This window comes from Macaca fascicularis, chromosome 18 (assembly GCF_037993035.2).
Source record: "Macaca fascicularis isolate 582-1 chromosome 18, T2T-MFA8v1.1".
NCBI classification, from domain to species: domain Eukaryota; kingdom Metazoa; phylum Chordata; class Mammalia; order Primates; family Cercopithecidae; genus Macaca; species Macaca fascicularis.
The window spans coordinates 22,530,858-22,539,711 of NC_088392.1; the positions used below are offsets into that span (position 1 = coordinate 22,530,858).

At 46.1% G+C, this 8,854-nt stretch overlaps 1 long non-coding RNA gene across 1 annotated transcript; it reads left to right on the forward strand.

Moving 5' to 3' along the window:
* Window positions 1-92: 92 nt before the first annotated feature.
* LOC107128072 (uncharacterized) lies at window positions 93-5,885 on the forward strand. The gene is made up of 2 exons (XR_001486689.4): window positions 93-200; window positions 3,130-5,885. It is a non-coding gene; the product is annotated as an uncharacterized lncRNA (long non-coding RNA).
* The last annotated feature ends 2,969 nt before the right edge of the window (window positions 5,886-8,854 follow it).

The following is an 8,854-nucleotide window of genomic DNA, read 5'->3' on the forward strand; positions in this document are numbered from 1 at the left end:
CAATTCTTTCTCTTTCTGATAAGTCGCATTATTTATCGATTCAGTGGGGGAGGGAGGGCACGACCTTAGGCCACTAAGTCAGCATCACCTTTGGTCAAACAGACTCAGCAAGATTGGAAAGTCCATTCCTCTGCTGAGTGGGGGCGTGCGGCCAGCAGGCAGCCATGGAGGCCACCGAGGCAGAACAGGCAGGTCAACTGGTGAGTACATCTTCCCCTCAGAACCCCAAGTTCCAACCAGTTTAACGTTCCTCACAGGAAGACTGCCATGTATGACCTGGTCACCTCCCCAGATTTCTAGAGCCAGAAGAGTCACCGGTCACAGGAGCCTACTAAGATCCTTAGCTCGTGCTTTGTAGAGCTCTTGACCAATATTTGGAAGCCAATCTCATTCTCCTCTTGAACTGGTCATTTCTGAATGCATGGTTACCATGCATTCCTTTGTTCACGCCAACAATTATGTATGAAGCTCCTCCTTATCTGCTAAGCTCTGGTAATGCCACGGGGACCAAGACAAACAGAGCCCACAGTCAGGCAGTGAAGCAGGCAACATGCGAGCGCACGGACAGCAGAGGAGGCTGCTGCTTGGCCTAGCTGTATTCTGTTGTCGGCTATTATTATTGCTTTTTATTTTTTATTTATTTATTTTTTTGACATGGAGTCTCACTCTGTCACCCAGGCTGGAGTGCAGTGGTGCGAGCTCAGCTCACGGCAACCTCTGCCTCCCGGGTTCAAGCAATTCTCCTGCCTCAGCCTCCTGAGTAGCTGGGACTACAGGTGCCCACCACGCCCGGCTAATTTTTGTACTTTTAGTAATGACAGGGTTTTGCCATGTTGGCCAGGCTGGTCCCAAATTCCTGACCTCAGTTGATCTTCCCGCCTTGGCCTCCCAAAGTGCTGGGATTACAGGCATGAGCCACCATGTCCAGCCGTCAGCGATTATTTTTTATGCTCTGATTATTTCTTTTCCTTCTCAGGGTCGTTTTGTTATTTTGTTTTTCTTTCTTTGTTTTCCTTTCTTTCTTTCTTTCTTTCTTTCTTTCTTTCTTTCTTTCTTTCTTTCTTTCTTTCTTTCTTTCTTTCTTTCTTTCTTTCTTTCTTCTTTCTTTTTCTTTCCTTCTCAATCTCTTTTTCTCTATCTCCCTTCCTTCCTTCCTTCCTTCCTTCCTTCCTTCCTTCCTTCCTTCCTTCCTTCCTTCCTTCCCTCCCTTTCTTTCTTCTTCTTTTTTTTTTTTTTTCTAAGGCAAGATCTCACTGTCACCCAGGCTGGAGTGCAGTGACGTGATCACAGCTCACTGTAGCCTCGACCTTCTGGACTCAAATGATCCCCCTGCCTCAGCCCCCCCAGTAGCTAGGACTACAGGTGCCCACACCTGGCTAATTTTTGTACTTTTTTGTAGAGATGAGGTTTCACCACATTGCTATTCTGCTTTCTTATTCTTTAAAAGGAAACTCCTCGTTGCTCTCTCTAGTAAACACAAATGCAACCTGAAGTGAGGTCTGGTCATTCCAGTTGATGATGATCTGAGGAGCTGGGTGGCCTTAATTTCACTAGCAGGTATTGTCATCCTGCTAGTGTCATACTTCCTGTTAGTTGTCATATTTCTTTTCAGGTAAAAATGAAAAACAAAATATACTAACGGCCTTTTTTTTTCTTGCCGAAGAGCTGAACTCAAGAAATGAGCCCAGGGAGTGGGTACCACTGTTTGTTCCTGGCATGCTCCCTAGGTTCCTGGGGGGACTAAGTTCCTTCAGGTTGCCTATGACCACCCGAGAGATCCTGCACACTTGGTCCTACAGAAGTCAGGGCCCTCCAACAGGGCTGGGGGATGGGTCTCCAGTTCCTATGGGAAAAGCCCAAACAGGGCACCCCGAGGCGAGAAAAACATCCCGAGGGCCGTCTGGAAATCGCCAAAGTCCTGTGCTCCCCAGCGTTAGTAGATAAATATGGTGTCAATGGGATTTTTTTTTTTTTTATGGTCGCATTTCTGGCACTGCAGTGTTGGCACTGCCTTTGCAAACTTGCTATGCAGTTTTTAAGTTGCTTCACCTGATTTCAGCCATCCTGATTCTGAAAAGAAATTCTGAAAAGTGCACAGTACTTTTTTTCAGCCTGGACCCTAGAATAAGACTCTGGGAAAGAAAAAATAAGTGACTTTTCATTTTTTAAGAAATAAAGGTGAGTGCCTTTTTTTTTTTTTAAGAGAACACTGTTGTTTTTTCTCCTTTAAAGTGAAACAGATTCCTCAGAGCTCCCCGTTGTCCTGCCCTTTGAAAGAAAGACATTCTTTCAAAGATATTCTTTCAAAGACGTTCTTTCAAAGGGCAGGACAAATCCCTTCCACCCCCAGGCCTCGTCCCACATTGTCCGGGTCCCTCTCATCAGCATTTTTGCTGAGATGGTTTTCCCTTCATTTAGAAAACCGGGATGAAGACAGATGTTCAGCTTTCAGATGATTTTCTTTACATTCCCAGCCACGGTACTTGCAAGGATTCTGAATTTCAGAGACAGGATGAATGTTTATCAAACTTCTGGCAAATCACACAACTCTACCTCAGCTGCCTTTAAAAGTGATTTTTTGGCCAGACACCGTGGCTCAGACCTATAATCCTAGCACTTGGGTAGGCCGAGGTGGGCGGATTGATTGAGCTCAGGAGTTTGAGAGCAGCCTGAGCAACACAGCGAGATCCTGTCTCTACAAAAACTACAAAAATTAGCTGGACATGGTGGCATGTACCTGTAGTCCCAGCTACTTGGGAGGCTGAGGCAGGAGGATTGCTTGAGCCTGGGAGGTGGAGGTTACAGTAGGCCAAGATCGTGCCACTGCACTGCAGCCTGGGCACTAGAATAAGACTCTGTCCTGGAAAGAAAAAAAAAGTGACTTTTTATTTTTTAAGAAATAAAGGTGAGTGCCTTTTTAAAAAATAAGGTAGATGTGAGTCTTGGAAGGTTGAAGTTTAACTTAGAAAGTCTAGATCCCTAATGTGTATATTCAGATACAGGCTGCAAAATTGGGCTTCACCAACAGTGAAAACCAAAATCAGGTACCTTTCCAGTAGCTGCAGCTGGAAGCAGGCTCCAATCATTGTGGGTGATTTGCTCCATGATTTTCTCATTTTCCTGCCATAGGCTGCAGACTTCGTCAAATGGAAAAAAAGAAATTGATAATTTCCAATGAAGAACGTCAAACTTTTGCCATGAGGAATGCTGAAGTTTGGGGACTGGGGATCCTGGGTCTCATTCAAGACTCTTTGCCATTTGGATTTTTGCCTTTGGACAAAAATAACTTCATATTTCTGAGGCTTTAGTTTGCTCTCTGTGTAGTAAAGCTGAGAATACTTGCTCGTCATTTGCTCTGAAACCTCAAGTGACACTAGAGATGAATTCATCTTTAATCGTGAATAGCTCAGTTAACTGAGGCAAGAAAGTCCCTTGAGCCCAGGAATTTGACTGCAGCCTGGACAACATAGCGAGGCCACTGTCTCTAAAAATAAGAAAAAAGTAAATAGAAAAAAAAAAGTTGGATATAGAGAAATGACAAAGGGCATGGGCTGTACGGACTAACTGGTTATTTACTCTACCAGTAAAAAGAACAAAGGAGGTTAATCTGCCATGTGCAGGGACCAGGCCAAGCCCAGTGGGGCTGGAAGGAAGCTGGGTTGCTGCAGCCTCAGATTTGCTATTAAGAGAATCAAAATCACTTTCAACTCAAGGTCACAAGTCAGGACCCAAGTGAAAATGGAATGTTGACAGCGAGTCCTGGTTTCATCTCTGCATTCACACACGCATCACCTTCTCCCACGAAAGTTCCTCTTCTTATGGCTGGAAACACGTCCAGAACACTGGTGGTGCGGAGGGGCAGGGGCTTGATGGCAGCGATCATGGGAGAGAGCCATCACGTGAATAAGCCGCGCCTGCTCTTAGAAGGCAGCTGAAAATAAATTGTGCACATGGTGATATTTCTTCCCTAAACACTTCAGCACACATCCCCAAAGAATTTAGGAGTATTCTACTTAACCTGAGTACCATTATCAGAGCTGAGTTTACAGTAATTCTCTAATAGCACCTACTATTTAGCTTATTTCCTTTTTCTTTGTTTTTTTCCCTTGAGATGGAGTCTCACTCTGTCACCCAGACTGGAGTGCAGTGGCGTGATCTCAGCTCACTGCAACCTCTGCCTCTGGGTTCAAGTGATTCTCCTGCCTCAACCTCCCAAGTAGCTGGGATTACAGGTGCCCACCACCATGCCTGGCTAATTTTTTTTTTTTTTTTTTTTTTTTTTTTGAGACGGAGTCTCGCTCTGTCATCCAGGTTGGAGCGCAGCGGCCGGATCTCAGCTCACTGCAAGCTCCGCCTCCCGGGTTTACGCCATTCTCCTGCCTCAGCCTCCCGAGTAGCTGGGACTACAGGCGCCGGCCACCACACCCGGCTAATTTTTTGTATTTTTTAGTAGAGACGGGATTTCACCATGTTAGCCAGAGTCCGCCCGTCTTGGCCTCCCAAAGTGCTGGGATTACAGGCTTGAGCCACCGCGCCCGGCCATTTTTGTATTTTTTAGTAGAGACAGGGTTTCCCCATGTTGGCCAGCCTGGTCTCGAACTCCTGGCCTCAGGTGATCCACCTGCCTCGGCCTCCCAAAGTGCTGGAATTACAGGTGATTACAGGTGAGCCACCATCCCGGCCCATTTAGCTTAGTTTCAGATTTCCCAATTATGCCCCAATTCTCTTTAATAGCAGTTTGTTTGTTTTTTTAAACCCAGGATTTAGTAAAAATTCGTGCTTGCATTTGTTTTTTTCTTTCCTCATTTTTTTTTAATTGACAAAATTTATCTAGATGCTCTCTGGCATTCTGTCAAATGTTATTTTCTGTCATAGTTTTTCCAGAGATTGGCCACTGCCCTTGGATTTCTAATGAGCAAAGGCCTAGAATGCAGGGCCGTGGACCTTCCACCTCGTCTCTCTCTCTCCACGGCCTCCCGCTTCTAAGGATGAGCAAATAATCTCAGAGTGAACCTTCTTTAAACACCAAACAAGAATCTCCAGCGAGTCCTCATTCCTCATTCATTTATTCATTCATTTAAGAACTACTTGTTGGGGGCCACCATGTCTGTGGTGTCTGATATCTATTCTAGATACCGGGTGCACAGCAGCAAAACTAACAAATAAGAAACACAACCAGACTAAAATGCCTTCCCTCCTAGAGCTCACATCCAGAAGCAGCAGACAATCAATCCACAAAATAAAGAAAAGCAGAGAAGCAGATAGCGAGGTTTGGGAAGAGACTCCAGATAGTGTGATTAAACAAGGCCCCACGGAGGCAGGGTTTGAGAAAAAAGGAGAGGAGGTTAAAAAGTAAACCAGCCAGGTGCAGTGGCTCACGCCTGTAATCCCAGCACTTTGGGAGGCAGAGGCGGGCAGATCATCTGTGGTCAGGATTTCGAGACCAGCCTGGCTAACATAGCAAAAACCTGTATGCAGATTATAGAGATGTTAAAATGTGGGGAAAATTATTTGTTTGAAAATGATTGAAATATAACTTGAATGCCTCTTACTCTCTGCCCCCCTTTGTATTTGACAAACAACTGGCTAGTTGTTAACAGCATCGACCTTGGAGCTAGATTGTCTAGGTTCAGACCCCAGCTCTGCCACTCACTAGTTGTAGGAACTTGAACAAGGTACTTAACTATCTGTGCCTCCATTTATAAATTTGTATTAATAGTAGTACCTGCTTCCTAAGGTCACTATGAGGATTATATGAATTAATATACATAAACTTAGAATAGTGTCCAGCCCAGGGTAAACACCACTAAGTGTTATTATTATTAAATCCTGAAAACATCTTTGATTATTCTTATTCCGATTTTAAAATAAATAAATAGGTTGACTGGGCACAGTGGTTCATGCCTGTAATCCCAGCACTTTGGGAGGCCAAGGCGGGTGGATCACTAGGTCAGGAGATTGAGACCATCCTGGCTAACATGGTGAAACACTGTCTCTACTAAAAATACAAAAAAATTAGCCGGGCGTGCTGGCGGGCACCTGTAGTCCCAGCTACTCGGGAGGCTGAGGCAGGAGAATGGCGTGAACCAGGGAGGTGGAGCTTGCAGTGAGCCGAGATCATGCCACTGCGCTCCAGCCTGGGCCACAGAGCGAGACTCCGTCTCAAATAAACAAACAAACAAACAGGTCAAGGCACAGCTGGTACCATGTGTCAAGCCAGGAAGGACACTTTTCTAAAGGCAACTCACTGCCCGCTGCAGCTCTCCCTGCCACACGCATGCTAAGGAAGCCAGGTTCCAGTGCCCGGGACCTCACTCTTCCAAGAGGAATTCAAAACTCTGGGCTCCATTGCCGAACTTTAGAGCCTCTCCTCTTTCCACTTGTCCGTGTTCTTCCCCAGCTGTTCCATCATTGTGCTCTACAAATCACCAATTGATCACCTTGAGCATTTTTGCTCAAAGTGAGCATAAGAACACTGAAGGAGAGAGCAGATCTCTGCCAGAGCTCGTGCAGGACCCCTGAGAAGAGAGCTCTGTAGCAGCAAGATTCTGGGCCTCCTGTCCTGAGAAGGAGAAGTGAGAGCTACCTTGTGAATACAGAGTCCTTCACACAACAAGACCCAATGCCCAGGCCAAAGATTGAGCCACAGCCCACAGATCCTCAGAAGACAGGGGCCAACCTTAGTTCTTCTTCTAACCCTTCATGACTTTAAAGGAATTCTGGTCTGGGTAGGGTGGTTCACGCCTGTAATCCAGCACTTTGGGAGGCTGAGGCAGGAGGATCACTTGAGCCCAGGAGTTTAAGACCAGCCTAGGTAACATAGTGAGACCTCATCTCTACGAAACTAAAAGTAAAAGGAATTCTGGGCTGCACATGGTGGTGAGTGCCTGTAGTCGCAGCTACTCTGAAGACTGAGGAAGGAAGATTGCTTGAGCCCAGGAGCCTGAGGCTGTAGTGAGTTATGGTCATGCCATTACGCTCCAGCCTGGGTGACAGAGTGAGAGATCCTGTCTCTAAAATACAAATTTTTTTTAAAATAAAGGAATTCTGACTGCACCCCTCTTCCCTGATCATCAGAGACCTCATTTGGAAAAAGCAAAGTCATTTTGTGAAAAGCCACTCGAAGAAAGGACTTACTGGATGCATTCAATCATTTGTTCATGCTCTATCCTAGGTAGCTCTCTACCAGGATTTGGGCTAGTATCACATAATTCTCCCTCCACTCTCCCCAGATCCCCAGGAGCCTCATGAGGCTTTTCAGGGTAATCTCAAAGTCACCTAGGATGTTTAAGGGTTAAAGGAGCCACATACTCTGGACAATCTCAAACACACCCCAAGTTAGTGGTCTCTGCTATAATTTTCTTGCAAGCTAAGGTCAGCTCTGTGAAATAGTTCACAAAGCAACATAGCTCCTTGCTTAGGGTTTTTGAAATGGGACTTGGCAGGAAATTCTGAGCCCCTGGGTCACTGTAATAATGTTTCCTCTGTCTTCCTGTAAGTCCAGTGTTAGGCTGGGAAGTTCAGCTGTAAGTCTTGGGTGTTGTTTCTCTGATGCATCGGGGCTTGTGTGCCTGTCCCTCTGAGTGTGATTCTCATAGTCCCCACTTTGATGGAGAGTTTTCTCACGAACCACTCCCTTATCATTCGGTATAGGTCACTTTCTTCCCCTTGTCCCCCACCCCATTGCTTTCCCCCCACTGTCTTGCACAGGGGGGCATTTACTGCACTCCCCTCCAACCTGGGTACCCCCCAGATCTGTCCACTAGCTCCTTCCAACAAAACTTTCTGTATGCTTGTCATTTCCTCTTCAATGTCCTCTACCTGCACATTTAACCACTGATAGACTCAACTAAGATTTATCCTGAATTAAAAGTGTTTATTATACAGAATTGTTTGAACATTAACTTAATTAACTTGCTTTCTGTCCTGGGAGCAACTGCATTCTGTTTCACTTTTGTTATAGACCCAGGCAGAGAATAGAATTGGTGTGCGGTTTGTCTTCCATCATATAGTCACCGATTCCTCTGGAATTTACTGAGCCGGATGCCAAACTAGTTCTTTGATCAATGGTCTTAAGGTCACACCTGACTCCTGAGAGAGTAGCATGCTGTCCCCTTTGTCCCTCTTTTAGTCTTGCCCCACTTCAATTTCTGCATCACCTCCTAAGGTCCAAATGTCAGGCCAGGGGATTAGTGTGGGTAAGACGCAATTCCAGTCTGGCAGTGTTTACGCTGAGCACAAGACATAGATGCTACTGACTGCTCACATCAGACAAGGGGCAAGGCCCGAAGGAGCTCAGCATGGGATTGAGGAGATAAGACTTCAGAATCATTCACTCACGGCGTGTTTGAGAAATACACAAACAAACAAGTCAGTGAATGCCAGAGATGGGACTTGGGGACAGAGCAGGGACTGAGACAGCACCTCAGCCATGCCTCTACTGAAGGCAGAAGTAGAACCTGGTTTTAAGCTTAGGTCCTACCCAGGAGTTCACTAGCACAGGTCCCACTGTCCCTTGGTGGCCAGGCTAAGGAGAAGGGCCAATTCAGTCAGCCATGGAGAACCAGTGGACCCAAGGGGGTACTTAGGGGACACTATCTCCTAACTGTGCACATAGGAGATTGTGGGAGGCACAGAGAATCATGAGTGGCACAGGGGATTGTGGGAAGCAAAGGGAATTATAGGAGTCAGACCAGCAGAATGCCCTACTGTAGGCCAGGAAATAGTGAGAGAGGCACAGGGGATGTGGGAGGCACAGATCATAGGAGACACAGGGGGTTACGGGAGACCCAGGGAGTTATGGAAGACAAAAGGATACAGGATGGTGGGAGTCACACAGGAGACGAGGGGGGAA